The sequence below is a fragment of the Lynx rufus genome, unplaced genomic scaffold (genome assembly GCF_022079265.1).
Source record: "Lynx rufus isolate CCGP_SWC_20201006 ecotype Redwood Valley unplaced genomic scaffold, mLynRuf1.p SCAF_17, whole genome shotgun sequence".
Lineage (NCBI taxonomy): Eukaryota > Metazoa > Chordata > Mammalia > Carnivora > Felidae > Lynx > Lynx rufus.
Window position 1 is genome coordinate 45,744,282 of NW_025814831.1, and position 12,396 is coordinate 45,756,677.

The 12,396-nt window shown below is 39.1% G+C and overlaps 1 protein-coding gene across 9 annotated transcripts in view; it reads right to left on the minus strand.

The window, feature by feature from the left end:
- Positions 1–12,396, minus strand: part of FBXO34 (F-box protein 34) — an 87,953-nt gene that overhangs the window by 32,008 nt on the left and 43,549 nt on the right. Inside the window, exon 1 of one of the 9 annotated variants that reach the window (XM_047079610.1) lies at positions 890–930. The exons of 7 other annotated variants lie outside the window; for them this stretch is intronic. The gene's annotated coding sequence lies outside the window, so the exon portion shown is untranslated. Of the gene's footprint in view, positions 1–690; positions 831–889; positions 931–12,396 lie in introns of those variants that run through there. One more of the 9 variants, XM_047079612.1, reaches the window with a different exon arrangement.

Consider the following 12,396-nt stretch of genomic DNA (forward strand, 5'->3'; position numbering starts at 1 on the left):
TGACCTTCACTACCAGCTGTCTTCAATGTGGGGGGATTATGAATTGATGAGCTTTTAATAGGAAGCTATTTGATTATTCTTAGGCAGAAAGTAAAGTCCATCTGGGTTTGTTTTGGAGTCTCTGTGATGTGACAGAACCTCAACTAGGGATTTACTTCTTCTATAAACTATTTCATCTGCGACTTGTGTATACTGAGGATGTTTAGACACACCTTAAGCAGGCCTGGTGTCTAGTCTACAAAAGTATTTGGATTGTCTTAGGTCCTTCTGAAAAGCAATGGACCAGCATCCTGCCCCACTTCAAGAACGAGTTGGCTCCTTGTTACTATGGTGATGAACACCCTGTGAACAGATGTAATTTGCCACTTGCTGAAAATTCAAAGCATTCTGTAGCATTGTTTTTTATCAGGAACAAGGTGGGAGGAGCAGCAGAATCAATTATGGAGTATATTTATAAACACTTAAAGGAGTGTGTTACTTTATTCTGAATAACAAGATTTTAAATTGTTTAGTTTACAGGAAAAAATGAAGGAAATAAGAGGACTGAAGAAAAGAAACATGTTGACCTACATCCTAACACGTACAGCTCTGCATCATTGTTGAACCTGGCACTACAGCTTTTCCAGAATAGAGTTCTTAGACTGGTTTTCAGATTGGTCACACATACACAATATAAATTAGTTTTCTCACCAGGATTTAGTCTCCTATTAGTCTCCTGCTAGTGTGTTTTGTGTATGTGTGACCATCCAACAGTCTGGAAGGGAAGAAAAATCCACTCAAGTAACAAGTTATCAACCAAGTAGGGTAAGAACAATGCTTCTGAAACACTAACAGTTAAAGGAAAGAAATTATATCTCAATAAATTCTTAAAAGTCACACTCAGGGGCACCTAGGTGGCTCAGTCAGCTAAGTGTCCGATTCTTGCTTCTGGTCCAGGGGCATGATCTCATGGTTCGGGAGTTTGAGCCCCGCATCTCTCTCTCCTCTCTCTCCATCCTTCCCCTGCTTGTGCATGCTCTCTTTTTCTCTCAAAATAAACAAACATTAAAAAAAAAAAAAAAGGAAGAATAGTCAGCACCTATTCCTGATTTTCAAAAAAATTCTTACCAAACTAGGAAAACTTGACCTTAATAAAAGGAAACTAACAGAAATTTATATGAAACAGCATACTTAATATCAAAATATTTAAAACATTCCCCTCCTATATTCAGGAATAAAACAAAGATGCCAGCCATCACATTACAAAAACAAACAAACATGCCACTAACATATTCAAAGGGAAGAGACAAAAATCTGTCACTGCTTGCAAGCTACATGTTCTGAGCTTTCATGTTACTAATCAAATTAAAAGTTACTTGGTCTCATAGCTCAAAAACTTACCAGATACAAGATCAAAATTTAAAATCAAACAAAAAAAACCATGAAACAAATAATTAACACATGACCCAGCAACTCTATTCCTAGGTATATACCCCCAAAGAACTGAAAAGAGATATCCAAATACTTGTACACAAAATTTTACAGCAGCACTATTTAAAACAGGTGCAAACAAATGAGATGTCCGTTAGTGGATGAATGTATAAACAAATGGCGGTGTATACATACAATGGATTAATGAAACACTGGTACAAGTACTTGTAGAGAGCAAGATGGAGTCACTCAGGTCAAACAAGGGCCTTTGTCAAGCAATGACACTGTTAAGGGTACTGCAGCTACAAGATATCGTCAAGACCAGCACCAGTTAATGACACCCCAGAAGTGATAACAAGAAGCAGAGGAGGTCTGCAGGGGCCCAAGAATGATTAAATCCTTTTAAAGGAGGGGGGGGATTTTTGCAGCTGTCAGACTCTTTAGACACTGACGCCTCTTTGACCACTTTAAAAAGGCAGCTGCAGCTGGAAGGCTCTGCCCAACTGATCTCTGAACAGAGGTGAGATCCTTCACTGCTTGAACATAATAAGCAGTAAGTGCTGAGAGCTGACCCGAGCAGGACCTAGGCCTGATCTCAACTGGTCGCTCACAGACTGACTCCTCATTTGGTTCATTAATTTCCCACCCCCCTGTGTGATCTTGTGTGTTGTGTGACTTGTCTTGTGCTCTGCTGTGTAAGAAGCCAAGTTAATCATGTGGTGAAATGTCACTGAGTTTGGAATCCTGAACCTGCTTTATAATTATGTTAACACTGCTTTATGACTGAATAGAGCTGACACTGTAGACAGATACAACTTACGTGTGTACCTTCACAGCGTGCTTATAACAGTACTACAACATGGATGAACTTTGAAAACATTATGGTAAGTAAAAGAATCCAGACACAAAAGGTCACATATTTTATGATCCATCTGTAGAACAGACAAACCTATAGAGACCGAAAGTAGATTAACGGTTGCCTAGGGCCTAGGGGTGGGGGTTGGGGGGGCAGGACTCAGTGGGCAAAGAAATGCAGAGCAACTGCTAATGGATATGGAGTTTCTTTTGGGAGTGATGAAAATGAATCAGAGGTGATGGCTGCACAACTATGTGACTATACTAAACACCAATGAACTGTATACTTTTAAAATGCAAATCTTATGGCATATAATTCTTATCTAAATTTAAAAAGAATAGTAAGATTTGTTGTGGGAAAAATAAAGTTCCCAAAACATACAAAAATACTACAGTAATCAAAACAGTATGGCAAGAGAGCAGAAACAAGTAAGTAGTTCAAGAAAACAACACCCTAAATGATTACAGCAGGATGTTTGAATAAACTCACTGGGTATCTGAGTGAAAAGGTAGATGCCTACTTCATTATAAAAACTTAAAAGTGACAGATTGAATAAAATGTAAAATCCAATGCTGTCAAATATGAGAGAATGATTTTAAAATCTTAGTAGGGGAGGTGCCTGCGTGGCTCACTTGGTTGAATGTCTGACTCTTGATTTCCACAGGTCATGATCTCATGGTTCATGGGATCAAGCCTCTCGTTGGGCTCTGTGCTGACAACACGGAACCTACTTGGGATTCTCTCTCCCCCCTCTCTCTTCCCCTCTCCTACTCACACTGTGTGTGTCTCTCTCTCTCTCAAAATAAACATTTTTTATAAATACATACATACATACACACACAAAATACTGACATATCTGGCTAAATACAAATTCTAAATATCTATTTGGGGAAAAGACACAATAAGGTTAAAAGATAAGCAAAAGATTGGAAGAATATTACTTGCAATATACAAAAAGGATTAATTTCCATGATATTAAAAACTTCATGCAATCCAATGGAAATGGAGGAGAGAGGGGACAGTATTTTAGTATAATACCATTGGTGTGAAACAAAACTGAAAAGACTGTGTAGTTTGCAAATACAGAAAAACTGGTTATGCTTGGGATGACAGGGACATTTTTTTCTGCATCATATTTTCAATGTTTGAATCTCTGACCACAGTATATATAGTAATTCTATAATACCAAAAACAATTTAAAAAGGAAAAAAGTCTGAGAGGCAAACTTAAAAAAGAAATTTAAAAAAATGTTAATTTATTTTTGAGGTAGGGAGGGGCAGAGAGAGAGACAGAGAATCCGAAGCAGGCTCCACGCTGTCAGAGCAGAGCCCAACACTGGGCTCGAACTCACAAACCATGAGATCATGATCTGAGTAGACATCAAGAATCGGATGCTCAACCAAGTAAGCCACACAGGCACTACTGAGAGACAAACTTTAAGTAGCTGAGGGACACTAAAGGATTTTTAAAGGGGAAGTAGAATGGATGGTTTAGCATTGTTGACAGATCCCTGGAGTACCTTTATAGAGAATGGATAGGAGAGATACCAGTTTGGAAATAGTTATTGATTCATTTCTCCATTCAACAAATGTTAAACATCTACTGGGGCTTGGCACTGAGCTAACCACTGGCACCAGTTAAAAATGTTGCAAGCTGTCTCTCCAAAAGGTCATATACCTACTTTGGGCAATGGTGCAAAGGAAATAAGGGAAACACCTATTGTTTGTTTCTTTCTTTCTTTTCTTTTCTTTCTTTCTTTCTTCCTTTGGGGTGCGGGGGTGGAGGGGAGGGATGCATATAGAACTTTTGCCATTTTAAGACATCTGTGAATAATATCCTTGTGGTATTCATTGTATTACAAAAGGACCAGGTATTCCTTGTAAGTATAACCCATATTTTGGCAACTCACTGAAGAAAAAAAACAAAAACGCAACATCAGCCTTGTTCTTACAAGTTCAAGATTCTTTGACTTTGGAAAGTCCAAGTCCTAAAAAAATCTCTAAAAGAAGAACTTCAAAGTCACCCTTACTCATTTTCTGTCCTTTTTAAAATTCTCTGGTTTTGTCAAGAGATGAATAAAAAGAGGACACAATATTAACAGGCCAAAGGAAAAACATCTTAATGAATCATATTAAAGATATTTATAATTATGATTTAATCTGCATTGGTTTCTTTTTGCAGACATGTTCCCATTTTATCACAGCCATCTGCTATTTCAACAGTAAGCCTGTTTTACCAAGTTTTAATAAAGACCATGACTATACATAAAATTTTTTTAAACTTTCTTAACCATAAAACTTATTTGTTAAAAGTGTCCCCTAAGTGAAGAGGCAGAAAAAAGAAACTGCTGATGAATTTGGTAAAAAATTCACGCTACCATTTGGCTTAGGTGAGGGGTGTGGCACCAGCTCCTGGTTTACCACCACTTTAAAGCTAAGTGCTCTGCTTCACGATCTAGGGCTGAGAAAAAGAGCTTTTCTGAGGTTGCTGGTCAGCAGGCAATCACCGTCACCTTGACAAAACCAACTGGCTGAGTGAGCTTTCCTTAAACCTATCATAATGTTACCATCATTCTTCCCAAACCATGCTGACAAGGTCCCTCATGTATAGATTTCCTATTGTAAATGCATGATGTGGGCAACACCAAAGCAAATGCAAGTCCCTTTCTGAGGAAGGGTATGGTTAAGCATGACAGTCACAGGACCTAGATATCGTAAGACAGTCCCAATTTCACAGTATTCTATTGTTTTCACATAAGGTGATCTTTTAAATGTGTGATTCAAGATGATTTAATAGTTAGACTCATGAGAGTTTTTTTAAGTGAATACAAAGTTCAAAACACAGAAAAGAAAAAAAAAAAAACAATCTTCCCAGACTCTCCTGAGTCTGAATTTTGAACGTGAGCACATAATCATATGGAAAAAACCTGGCCTAATCCTCCCAACCCATCCTAAGAGAAGCATTTCTTCCCAGGCAGGAGCTCACCAGAAATTACAAATGATTTTTAAAAACAAAGCAAACACGAAGAAAAAGCCATTAGCACATACAAGCTTCTAATTGAAACACAAAAGACGGTGAGGAAAGGAGAGACTAGAAAAGGGAGCAATAAACAGTGGTTTCCAGAAGCCCTTTTTGCAGAAATGTTTACTTTAGCAGTTGGATACTGCTGTACACTGGATCTTACAGAAATAATTACCATCTTCACAACTGTGAACAAACAAGAAAGTTCATCTGGTCATCTAATCTATTTCACATGTGCAATGTCAAATATTTATTTGTTCCTTTTATATCTTATTAAATATTTATTCTTTTTAGCCATAGCTGTCACTATCTTGAGCCACAAAATCTTTTATTTTTATTATTATTTTTTTAATATTTATTTTTGAGAGATTGACAGAGTGTGTGCCAGGAAGGGGCACAGAGAGAGGCAGACACAGAATCCGAAGCAGGCTCCAGGCTCTGAGCTGTCAGCACAGAGCCTGATGCGGCAGGGCTTGAACCCACAAACCGTAAGATGATGATTTGAGCTGAAGTCAGATGCTTAATCAACTGAGCCACCCAGATGCCCTCACAAAATGATTTAAAAAAAAAAAAAAAAGATGTAAATATATGCATTCCTCAATAGAGGAATCCAGGAATTTCTTAAATGCCAGAGTGGCCCACATCCCCATTCTGAGACATCACAGGTAATTGCTTTTACTTGAGCTGCCATCCGGGTATCCTAGAACCTTCCTACTCTGACCTTATCCAAAAGGTAATCATCAATAGATAGGGGAGAATTTAGTGGACTGTGAGGTGGCCTGGTATGAAATTAAGGAAAAAGAGGGTCTACCTAACCCAATCACATCAAATCTAATGGGGGGAAAGGACAATATATTTGAGCAGAAGAGATTAAGAGTGGAGACAAAGTCAGAAGATTGGAAGACTCGCTAGATGAGGGAGCAATAAATGCCTGCTTCAGAGTGGATGAGGTGACCAGATCAGCAGACCCAGCCAATGAAGGACAACAGGAATTGCTACAGACCTGGGACAATTAGATACTATCCCAATTCACCTCAAACCAAACTATGTGACCTGAAATTGTATTATGTGTTTCCTTACGTCCCCACACATCCATATAAAAATCTAACAACAGGTCATGATTCAACACCTACTTTATGAAAAGGAAAAATATTCTACAATCAGAATTATTTCCTGACTGCATTTATATGACTTGCAAACCAGTAGGGGGTTGGCTAAGACTATTCAGATCCCCCTTAAATTGCTAAGGTTATCTACCTATTTATTCCCAGAATTATATCCCAGACTTCTCGATAATACTGGATGGTGGACTAAACACAAAGCTATTTGTTGCTCCTTCCCCAAACACTAAGATTTTTTTTTTTTTAAAACACATAAACCCAATGGTACGAAGAGAACTGGAGACTGTAGTCACAAAACCTGGAAAGATGAAATATAAATGGCTAAAGGGTAAAGGACTCAAAGACTTAAGAAAACTGAATCCTTAGGTAAGCATCAGGGAACAACACTCCCCCAAAAGTATCAGCAGAGAATAAATGGGAAGGGTTAACAGAAAATCTTTCTTTAAAAAAAAAAATGGGGTGCCTGGGTGGCTCATTCAGTTAAGCATTCAACTTCGGCTCAGGTCATGATCTCATAGTTTGTGGATTTGAGCCCTGTGTCAGGCTCTGTGCTGACAGCTTGGAGCCTGCTTCAGATCCTGTCTCCCCCTCTCTCTGCCCCTCCCCCCACTTGCACTTTCTCTGTCTCTCTCTCTCTCTCAAAAATAAAGATTGTTTTTTAACATTTATTTATATTTGGGAGACAGAGAAAGGCAGCACAAGTGGGGGAGGGGCAGAGAGAGAATGAGACACAGACTCCGACGCAGGCTCCAGACTCTGAGCTATTAGCACAGAGCCCAACGTGGGGCTCAAACCCACAAACCACGAAATCATGACCTGAGCCAAAGTCGGACGCTTAACCAACTGAGCCACCCAGATGCCCCAAAAATAAACTTTTTTTTTTTTTAAAAGCTTACTTTGAGGAGAGCACACATGTGCAAGCAAGTAGGGGAGAGGCAGAGAGAGGGGAGAGAGAGAATCCCAAGCAAGCCCCACACTGCCAGCACACAGAGCCGAACACAGGGCTCCATCTTATGAACCATGAGACCATGACCTGGGCCAAAATCAAGAGTTGAACACTCAACTGACTGAGCCACCCAGGTGGCCCCAGAATATCTTTCTGAAATGCAATTCCAGATCCAGTTGTTCAGACAAATGCCCTTCCCTCTCTTGCAAAGGGCTGAAGATAATCTAAAGAAGGTTAAAACAGACGGTTATACAGACCAGGGAATCACCAAGTAAAGCGAAGGCAGTTTCAGTTAGCATAGGTACTAGATCTCTATCCATGGTGTGTTGGTAAATATAAGTGTTTAACAACTTGGGGGTAAGGGGAGGTGGAGACAAGGGTAATTATCTGTAATATCTGCTGAATTCTTGTGGTATAAATACTCTTACCATGGCTGCTTCAAGCTAAGAAATGATATCACTGTTCACAGAGATTAGATGAGATGCATGGTAGCCTATCATTAAATAGTATTTCCACCATACAGATTAGATGTAAATAATATCAAGAGCATCCATAATGACAAAATGTAATAAAATATTCAGGGGTAGTGAGTTTTTAGAATTTATTGATTTGATTTTTTTTTTTTAATTTTTTTTTTTTCAACGTTTATTTATTTTTGGGACAGAGAGAGACAGAGCATGAACGGGGGAGGGGCAGAGAGAGAGGGAGACACAGAATCAGAAACAGGCTCCAGGCTCTGAGCCATCAGCCCAGAGCCCGACGCGGGGCTCGAACTCACGGAGCGCGAGATCGTGACCTGGCTGAAGTCGGACGCTTAACCGACTGCGCCACCCAGGCGCCCCTGATTTGATTTTTTTTAATATAACATCTAAGTTTGCATAATCTTTAATAATTGTCATATTTAGCAAACAGCTCACAAAGTTCCTGAAAATTTTAACAACTGTCTATGATGCGCTAATACTAGTCATCGACCCAGCCCTCTTTATTAATACCCTTTCCCAAAAGGCTGACAGTCAGGCCTTCACTTCCAGGCAAGGGAGATTAGAAAAAACTTTTCTGGAGAATATTAACAATTAGTCTAAGAGGAAAAATTGTATTTTGCCATTATATGACAAATTCTCAAACTAAATTTGTCCAGCCAGATCTTCCTACAGTGAAGCTCACAATTGTAGAAGTCCTACTGCACATGCAGAGCTTTCAATCAGCATTCTAGGATCCCACTATTAAATATTAGCAAATAGCCAAGAATTGCTAGACCTCTCTAGCACAAAGAAATGAAACAGAAAAAGCAAGTTGGAAGAGACAGCACATGCTTTGCAGGCATGTGACCTAGGCAGTCACACAGTGCCCTGCACTTAGAAGATCCCTGTGTTAGATTTAATGCTCTGCCGTTGCTGTCTTGAAATTCTCTAATAAATGTTAACAAGGGGCCCTGCAGATTATGTAGCTAGTCCTTACAGAGACTATGCAGGGTAAAGAAAATTCTGGGGGAAAAGATACCATGAATATATTCAGAAATATAAGAGAAAATATCGCAAACACAGTAAGAACAGTAAGTTAAAACAACGCAAAGAACAAGCAAAGAACAGTAAGTGAAAACAAAATAAAACTAAAAAGAGTCAGAAAATGAAAGTGAGCAAAAGCATGCCTTGTTGGTAATTAAAAATGCAATAGCTAAAAGGAAAAACTCCTTAGAACGGCATAAGAAGATTGGAAGATCAGTCCAGGAAGTCCAATATCAGAGCATCAAGAGTTTAAGAGAAAACTAAGAGGGGGAGAAAGTCAGGGTGCCTGGATGGCTCAGTTGGAAGAGCTTGGGATTATTGATCTCTGGGTTGTGAGTCCGAGCCCCACGTTGGGTGTAGAGATTACTTACATGAAGTAAAAAAGAAAAAAAAGGAAAAGTCATCAACAAAATAGTTCCCAGATTGAAAGGGTTCGCCAAGTACTCAATGGAACCAAACTCACACTAAGGCACCTTATTGTGCAATTTCAAACACATAAATTATCAGGAACCTAATGTATCAGAATACCTTCTGCCAAAACAAAAGCATAAAGCAAGAAACAGGGAAATAAGAGATCTAGAAAACAAGAAATCCAAAACAAAAAGGCAAGGAGCATCCTCAAGATGTGGATGAAGGGAAGTCCCAGGATAAGAGCTGTGCATAAAAAAAGTGGGCAATCAGTCCAGATGGAAGCACATCTTCAGGAATAAGGGAAACTAAGAGAATACCTTAACTGTCTGAACTTCCCGAAAGGAAATATGAACAAGTTGCAATTTGAGCTACATTAGAGAGAAGTTTAAAGTAAATAATAACAAAGAAAAATAAACATTTCAGGGAAAACCAAAAGTTGTACAGGAAAGTACAAGTGTTCATAGATTACTCCATGGCTTAACTGTGAATAGCATGTTCAGTCTTAACTGTGTAAATACTGAATACCAATCTAAGCAAATTTATGAACAATTACACTAGGATCGGAGAAGAAAAAGGATACCTGTGGATGTTGAGAAAGAACTGAATCCTCATCTGCCGTAATGGGAAATCATGAGATACTACCTGAAGCTGAGAAATCAAGAAATCAGAATAATAAGCACGCTGTTAAGAACGACAGTGTTTCGGGACGCCTGGGTGGCTCAGTCAGTTAAGCATTCGACTTCAGCTCAGGTCATGGTCTTGAGGTTCGTGGGCTGGAGCCCTGCATCGGGCTCCATGCTGACAGCTCGGAACCTGGAGCCTGCTTCGGATTCTGTGTCTCCCCATCTCTCTGTCCCTCCCCTGCTCAAACTCTGTCTCTCTCTCTCTCTCCCTCTCAAAACTAAAACACTAAAAAAAATTTAAAGAATGACAGTGTTCAAGGGTGGCTGGGTGGCTTAGCTGTTAAGCATTCGACTTTGGCTCAGGTCATGTTCTCATGGTTCATGAGTTCACACTGATGGAGCATGAGTTCACGCTGATGGTGCACCGGAGGCTGCTTCAGATTCTCTGTCTCTCTCTGCTCCTTCCCTGTTCACACACGTGCCCGCGCTCTCACAAAAATAAACTTAAACACACACACACACACAAAATGAGAGTGTTCAGAACTTGCTACCCCAAAATAAGGCGCCTTGGTATACTGAATATTTTAAACTGAAAAAACCTGCGGTGCCGGAAGGTGCCAGAAGGACTTCCTGACTTTCCCTTCTGTCTGGAAGCAGGTCCTAAGACCTTCATGTAAGAGATGTCCTTTCTATACCAGGAAAAGAACATCTTTATCTGTGTAGATGGAGGGTTACAGAGAGAAGTCAAAGGAAATGGCCTTGCCAAGTTTCCCCAGTTTAATACCCTGAGTGCATATTCTTTTGTCCTATCACGTTTTTCTATGACTTTCCACTCTTCCATCAAATCTAGTGCAGGGGCACCTGGAGGCTCAGTCAGTTAACCGTCCAACTTCGGCTCAGGTCATGATCTCGCGGTTCGTGAGTTCGAGGCCCGCGTCTGGCTCTGTGCTGGCAGCTCAGAGCCTGGACAGCCTGCTTCAGATTCTAGGTGTCTCTCTCTCTCTCTCTCTTTCTATCTCTCTCTCTCTCTCTCTCTCAAAAAAAAAATTTTTTTTATCTAGTATAAAAATACTCAGACTAACAAACTGAGGGTTGATGGGGGGTGGGAGGGAGGGGCGGGTGGGTGATGGGTATTGAGGAGGGCACCTTTTGGGATGAGCACTGGGTGTTGTATGGAAACCAATTTGTCAATAAACTTCATATAAAAAAAAAAAAAGAAAAAAATAAAAATCTCTTTCCATATTAAAAAAAAAAAAATACTCAGACTGAACCATTTCTTCAGGTCTTCATTTCTTTATGAAGCCTCCTGTGTCACATAAAATTTTTATTAAATAAATTTGTATGCTTGTCTCTTGTTAATCTGTCTTTTGTCAGTTCAATTTACAGGGCCCCAGCTACAGAACCTAGAAGGGCATTAGGAAGAAAATTTTTCCTCCCCTATGAGAACAGAGAAATGCAAAAAAAATCAGATATAAGAAATTAAAATGTTTGCCTCTAGAGAGGGAGAAGTAGGAGATGAAGTGGGAGGAGAACTGTTGCTTTTCCAATCTTACAGAGCTATTAAATCTTTATGCACATTTACCTCTTTGATAAAACATAAAATCATAACATGAAAAAAGCTAGCAGAAAAACTTCAGGATGTTTTAATTCATGATTCCTCTTTCAAGCTTACAAGTTTTGTCAACAAGAAATTTTTCTCCTTCTATTTGTTGTGGTATTTCCAAATTTTCTACAAAAATGTATTACTTGTATAATAGAAACGTAATCACCTTACAATATTCAAAATCATCTATAACTCCAACTATTAGTTAGGAATATTACCATGTCCTATAATACCCAATCTGGCCCAGCTCAGGAAAAGGTGGTGGCTTACCTTCCAGGAGTTACCTCATCAGTTTATACCAAATGTCTCCATATCTCACACTGGGTTTCCCTCTCCATGCCTACATTCTTTCAAAACACTATAAAGAGACTTTCCATTTAACTCTGAAAAATTCACATAAACATAATGAACTCTAGAGTTTGCCTTTAAGGGGGCAACAAATTCAATTTTTCATACCTTTATTATTCCCAAAACTAAACTTAAAGCTTTCAGTACACAGAAATTGTAATATAGCATATATTATGTTAACACAACTGTATAACATTTATTTGTTTTTATTCTACATTTAAATAGCTGTCAGGTCAGCTATCAGTTGTCAGCTATGTATCTAACTAGAAAAGTTATTACGGTCAGAGTTTGCAAAACACAGTTCAGATAAATGTCACAGCCTCTGTTCACCTCTACAATGGATGATGAGGATGGACATGGTCATCATAGGATGTTTAAGAAGGGATCTGCTTAGCACAGAGAACTGAGCCAATCTGCAAACATATGTAGGCCAGCCAAGGCAGCTAGCTACACATGTTTTCACTTATTCCCTTAAGAGTGATTTGGTTTGTTTGGATTTGGTATAGAATCATTTCTGGATTTAAGGAAAACTAAACAAGGTTTTACAGCTTG